Below are 7,414 nucleotides of genomic sequence, written 5' to 3'. Positions count from 1 at the left end.
AGCACATAATTAACTTCATTAGGAAAATCTTCTTACTGGTCTTTGCTAATGCATCTGCCTATGCAAGAAATTGAAAAGCTGAACCATCACACAGGTTTTATGTCAGCTATCTAGAACTGTGTGAATTTGGTCTAATTCAAATTTATTGAGGGCAGAGAGACTCTTTCAACTGCATTGTAGGAGCTGTGCATCAAAGTCCATAATCCAGTGAGTTTTTTGAGTAATGAGCAGATAAGGACACAGTGCATGTGGTGAGAAGGGCTAGTGATGAAAATATCCATAGTGCAGTTGCCCTCAGCCTCTGGTAGCAGAGAAGGAACGGCTAACGACAGGATAAGCTCAAGAAAGCAGGCCCAGCTGGTAACAAACAGAGTTATCTTAAAAGAGCATGTTGCACACTCATCAATGCTAGCAGCTAAAACTGCAGAAGCTGGAAGTGTCACTTCAGAGGGGTTCTGTTTGGTGTGATGCTGGAGGATCGGGGTGTCTGGGCAAGGAAATAAGGATCGTGACGTGCCATGGATTGTTTCCTCACATATTCCTGCTTCCCTGGAGAGGTTAGAAATTGATTAAATGCAAAATGGATTTATGTGCAAATCAAAGCGCATCATGCGAAAGAAGTCTAACTGAAACATTTTTCCTTCGACTCTTTTCCTCCGAGGTTCTCTCTAAAAATGCAAGTGAAACTCATTCAGTTTGCAAAGCAGGAAGATTGCCACAGTCTGAGAGTGCTTACCAGCAACCCGAGTCTACTGCTGACATAAAGAAGAAATCTTATTTACAAACTAATGCAACAGTAAGAGGAGGTGCGTAGCTGATTATATAGCACTCTTGTTTCTTAAAACACGTGATTGAAAACAATCAGAATACCGGTTAAATAAGATATGACACCATTTTTTGGTGTTGTTCTTCACAGTTTACTTAGACTTAAATGCCACATTGCAAAGAATGGTGAATGCTTGAGGTATTTAAAATCACTGCAGTGATTTTGACTGTCATTGTACCGTGATTCTGCCTTTATAATTCTTGCTTTACACAGTTGATCCCAATGTAGTCCAAAATAACAAAAGATCGTGGACATAAAAATGAATATGTCAGAGAGACAGTGTCTGTGAAAGCCAGATGAACTATGTTGTCCCATATAAGGTAAGAACAACTCCTACTTTTTTGCTCATGAATGCTATCAAGAATCCGACGGAGCAAATTTGCATGCAACTCATTAGGGTATTGTTACTCTGTTCTCACAAACAGATAACAGCCCCAGAGTACCAGCTACCTGCATTAGCCTTGTCGTTTGGACTACTCCTGACTCATCCCCACTTGCTGGGCTTTTATTTACACCCAGAGCAGCCACTATGCTGGAAACATCCCAGCAGAATAGATGGCAGCAGCAGGTGTCAGGACCAAACTGGCTCTGTCTGAAGCAGAGCAGTGTAATCACACGATAGAAATATCCACAACAAATAAAAGATGCAAAGAGCTACGCTTGCTTCTTTGCAAAAACCTTGTGAAAATGACATGAAGAGGGAAAAGAAGAAATTCTATGAGGACCAATTGAACCTTTGCATGGAGCCATTCCTGGCACGATTGTTTTCTGCAGCTTGTATTAAAGGCAGCAGAAGGTTTTTTGTGGGAAGCAGCAGTGGAGAGAAGTGCTGGGATAAAATTGGTTACAGTTGGAAGCAATAAACCCTGTCCACAGCAATTCCAGCATGCACAGCTCAACCTTTGGAACAACTATTTCTGTAGTGGGCAAGAAGTAAAAGGAGGTAGAAGAAATTCACAGGCTCAGTGCAGTTTGTAGTGGCAGATTCTACTCAATCTTACAAGGACCTGGAGAATGTGGTGTTACTTGGAAATACATAAAGCTGGATTGGACAGACCCATAGACAGCATCCTATCCTGTGGGGAGCAAGTGGCAGGAGGAGGTATTAAGTGACAGTGCTTCTTCATCTCTAAATTGCTGTAAGTTTTGGTAAATAAACACAATCTATTTGGAAAGATGCTTCCCACATCTCACAAAATGCCATTACAAATAGCAAAAACGAGTTTGGAAGCTGTCATATGCTTTCCCAAAAGTATTGGCCATATTCCAATTTAGTCTGCAAGTATTTGTTTGTGAGTTCCCCAAATACTTTTTATTTCTTTCCCTTTCCTTCATAAGCTAACTTAGAACACTGAATGGAGCCTGAGGTCCGTGAAGCCTCGTTAGAATTTGTTAAGGCCTTTTGAGATGAAAGTGCTGGTTATTGGGATTTCTCATGGAATTAAGAAGTGAAGAAGCCAAGGAAACGCAGACCTTTTTGCTAATGCAGTCGGCTATTCCTAATAATCCCCACAAGCTGCTTGACTTTTGACTGCCACCAGTTGTGGTGACATGTTTGTAGGGTTAAACATAGTGGCTCCTGGGTCTCTATCCTCAGTCACAATCTCTAATTTAAAATTCTTCATTGTCCTTGCACTTTTATTTTCTCTTGTGTTAAAGAACTCAGGTGATAATTAACTAAAAAATTGCCCAGTCAAGATCTGGTAGGACATGTTCTCAGTCAGCGTTAAGTTTTCATTCTGGATTGCTAACAAATACTTTTCTTTTCCCCTTTTCCAGACTGTCTTGCTCCAATTTATAGGAGGGAGATGAGGTTCTTTTAATATCCATATACCCGGTGTGAGCTTAAAAAACGACATTTCAAATGTTGGTCCAACCAGTTTATCATAAATCCTACTCAGGGAGACGGGGAAGGGAAGGAGGGCGATAGAAAAGACAGGAAAGAAGCAAGAGTTGTGTAAAGCAGGGATAGTCACCACCAGAATCCAGCAGCGGTCCAGTTTGGAAGGTCCAAAGCAAAAGCAGCAAGGGGGAGAGCAGCAGCGTGGCCGGCCTTGGGCAGCAAACAGATGGCAGCAAGAAGTCGCAGAGCCAATTGGGGGAAGCAGCAGGACTCAGGTAGCGGGCCAGGAGAGTCCGTCAGCATGCAGGAAATCTGTAGTGAGGAATCTGCTGGCAGGCACCTTTGCTCTTCTTCAGCATCGTGGTAGAGCGCAGAGCAAGTCCAGCAGGGAGAGAGGCAGGTTGTGAGGCTTCTCATGGCAGAAACCTCTGCTTCTTGAGGAATCTGTTGCCAGAAAAACCTAGACCTCGTGATTGTAGGTCCCCATTTTATCCTTCTTCTTTTCCTGCCTACGTGACATCCCTGGGTGCTTGAGCAAGAGTCATGTGTACCCCTTGAGATGGCCATCTTCCTCGAGATAAGCCCACACAAAAGACCAATTCACAGCCATATCTCTCTCTTGTTGCCCTTGTCCATCTGTGTCCCTCAAACAAAAGATTTCACAACCCTTGCCCAGGACTTGTCCATCAAAGTTCTCCAGACAAAGGATTTCTCAACTCTTGCCCAGGACTTGCTTGGAGTTGTTCATCTGTGTCCTCAGCAAGCTTTGAGACAACGATGTAAAAGAATAATCTCTTACACAGACCACCACTAATTATGTTGAAAAGATGGAGTCCTGGTGCTTATCCCTGTGGATAAAGATCATCCGACAGCATTTCTCAGTTTTAAACAGATATCAAGCCATTAGAAACCCTTTGGTTCTTATCTCTTTCTTTTTTTTCTTTTTGTAAGTACCTGCAGAAAGACTTTAACATGAGCTTGATTTGTCTATTTCTCAAATCGAAAATCACAATTACCATCTGAATCAATTACTGACAGCTTAATCACATGCTTCCAGAAACTCAGATAAACATGAGGTGTAACTTCCATCTCCATAGTCTGTGCTCATTTTTTCCCAATATGTGATACAAAATAGACACCTTCATGTTTCTCTGTTTTAATAGCACTTGTACTGATTTATCCACTAAAGAAGTGAGATTTACTGGTCTGTTTTCCTATGGATTTCTCTTGAAGCCTTTTAGAAAATGTTAGCAGCATATTTACTGCTTTCCATTCACCTAGCACTAGGACTTAGTTTGAAGACAGCTTACACAGAGCAGTAGCAATATCCTGTCTTAAGATCCATCAGTTTTTGGTGAATACATACTGATGCTCATGGTTTCATACTACTCATTGATTTTTTTCCTACCTATTTTATAGCTTAATTTCAGAAGTTGCCCTGTTAATAAACGCTTGAGTATTCTGACAATAAATAATACTTGAAATAACTCCTTTGATTTTTCCTAGTGGGGTCTGTCTTTGCTGAAATCCTTCTTTGCACCAGTTTTCTATATGTCGCCTCATCCCTCTGCAGCTTGCTGATGAGGTTTACATTGCAGGCTCTTAGTTTCAGCATGGTTTGGGGGGTTGGAGATTCGTGATCCTTGAGGTCCCTTCCAACCCTGGCCATTCTGTGATTCTGTGATAAGGTGCTTCTCGCTGACCCTTGGCCCATGTAATTGTGGTTAGGTACAAGTGAGCTGCCAGAATGCAGTGCTCCTTCCCTGTGTCCCTTGACACTGCACACGTATTTTGAAGGAGATCTGTTAATGTCTAAAATGTCTCTTCACTTGGCTGCCTATCTGAACTTGCTTTGGGAAGACAGGATTCTTTTAAAAGCCCACTATGATGAATTCAGCATTTTTTTGTATCACTTATGTATACTTTACAGCTTTTAATTTACTACTTTATTTATTTATTTGTTTGTTTGTTTGATTATTTAGCATTTACTGTGACAGATTACTATTTTCCTTCCACACCTCACAAGGATATTGACTTTTTTCCTATTAAGGACTCTCTTACCAAGTGTCTCTTCAGTTGTAACGTTCAGGTGCTGTGCAGTTCCCGGGGCTAAAATCAAGGCTCAGTTCCCCTTTCGTGCTCTCTGATCAGGTGTTTTGAGAGGCAGTCATTCGTAGCACAGAAGATGTAGTTATCTCACAATACCTAAGCCTGACTTTCACAGAGTCAACTTGGGGATGGAAAGCTCTCTGGGCAATCTACATTATAAGTAGGCATTATATATACCTATATTATATATATATATACACACACACACCTATACCTATATATACCTATACCTATATATACCTATACCTATATATACCTATACCTATATATACCTATAGGTATATAGGTATATATAGGTATAGGTGTGTGTGTGTGTATATATATATATATGTATATATATGTATATATAGGGGTATAGGGGGGGGTATAGGGGGGGGTATAGGGGGGGGGTATAGGGGGGGGGTATAGGGGGGGGTATAGGGGGGGGGTATAGGGGGGGGGTATAGGGGGGGGGTATAGGGGGGGGGTATAGGGGGGGGGTATAGGGGGGGGGTATAGGGGGGGGGTATAGGGGGGGGGTATAGGGGGGGGGTAGGGGGGGGGTAGGGGGGGGTAGGGGGGGGTGGGGGGGGGATAGGGGGGGGGATAGGGGGGGGGATAGGGGGGGGGATAGGGGGGGGGGTAGGGGGGGGGGTAGGGGGGGGGTAGGGGGGGGGTAGGGGGGGGGTAGGGGGGGGGTAGGGGGGGGGGTGGGGGGGGGGGTAGGGGGGGGGTAGGGGGGGGGGTAGGGGGGGGGGTAGGGGGGGGGGTAGGGGGGGGGGTAGGGGGGGGGGTAGGGGGGGGTAGGGGGGGGGGTATGGGGGGGGGTATGGGGGGGGTATGGGGGGGTATGGGGGGGTATGGGGGGGTATGGGGGGGTATGGGGGGGTATGGGGGGGTATGGGGGGGGTATGGGGGGGGTATGGGGGGGGGTATGGGGGGGGGTATAATGCCTACTTATAAAGTAGATTGCCCAGAGAGCTTTCCATATATTTGCATATATATATACACACCTATATATAGGTGTATATACACCTATATATAGGTGTATATACACCTATATATACACCTATGTATATACCTATATACATATATATATAGGTATATATAGGTATATATATATACCTATGTATATACCTATATACTTATATAGGTATATATAGGTATATATATATATATACCTATGTATATAGGTATATACAGGTATATACAGGTATACACAGGTATATACACAGGTATACCTACATATACCTATATATAGGTATATATAGGTATAGATATATATAGATATATATACCTATATATGTGTGTGTATATATATATAAGTATAACATTTCAAATCATTAACAATTCTGCATTACCTGTTGATGGTTTCAATTATTTACCTCCTTTGGTTCAATTTTTTTCTTTAAATACGTAGGGCCTGCTTTGCCTCATAAGGTTTTCTCTGATACTTCTACAGACACTGAGCTAGGTACCAAGGTGTCTCAGCAATACCTTCTCAGCAAACCCTCATGCAGGAACCTGGATTAGATGACTGAAGATCTCTTCCAAACAGCATTTTTTATGGCACACGATAGGTCTTGCTCTGAATTTTTATGTTCCCTGATTACAGGTTTTGGGGTTTCCTCCTGTTAAGACTTCTTATTTATTTTTTTCAACACTTTTGTACTTCAGATATATATATTACAATGTCTTTTTGTTTTATTGAATAGTTTTTCGTAACTTTGGAGTCTTCTGGACAGAATTAACAAACTTCCTTCTTAGGGGTATTTTAGACCAAAAACTAACTTCTTATTTCAGTGTTAGAAACTCCATTCCATACTGATTCAGATGGAACCCATTCCTTTTTCACAACACTATTTACTTATATGTATTTTGGGACTCTGCCTTTTTATGTTTCGTGCTTCTGTGATTACCAACATCCCAAAGTGTTACCACGAGGATTTTAATTTTAACTTTTAACACTTTCAACTGTTTAACATTCTTAGCCTATTTTAGGTTATTTCCCTTACACGATCACGTGCTGACAACAGTTGCTATGAATATTCTGGAAACAATGCAATCACAGTGGACAAAAAAGCTTTTTTTTTTTTCCCCACACAAAAAAGAGAGACTTGGAAATTTGCATTAGGCCAGAGTTAAAGAAGAGCAATGTCACAACAGAAATCTGAGGTTCATCTTTGGCAAAACATAAAAAAGCATCTCAGCTCCCGCCACTGCATGGATTGTAGGACAGCCCACTCAGAAGCACCATTTAAGAGCTGGCTGCACTCATGAAAGAACAGGTTGTAGTGAGGCAGAGGAGGAGAGAAGAAGAATTTAACATCCAGAAAAATCAGCTGAAGAAAGCCTGATAATTTCACTCCTGTACCTAATCTCGTTGTGCAACAAAACTAGATTTTCATTCTTCAGATCCCAAAGCATTTGCCTTTCCATGCAGCATATGAAAAGAAAGATGCAAAACAACATCAACACGCTCATAGTTCATAGGAGCAGCTGAAGGTATCATCTCTTTTAATGCTCTTGTAATTTTGTTTTAACTTGGTTTTCTGAGTAGACATTAATTAAAATGGTTTTCACTGTTTCCTAGAATAATAAACAATACTCATAAATCCCTTCTGCAGTGAATGCTATAGATGACCATAAAGTTCTAC

The sequence above is a fragment of the Phasianus colchicus genome, chromosome 6, assembly GCF_987193195.1.
Source record: "Phasianus colchicus chromosome 6, bPhaCol1.hap1.1, whole genome shotgun sequence".
NCBI classification, from domain to species: Eukaryota; Metazoa; Chordata; class Aves; order Galliformes; family Phasianidae; genus Phasianus; species Phasianus colchicus.
Note: the sequence above shows the minus strand (reverse complement) of the source record.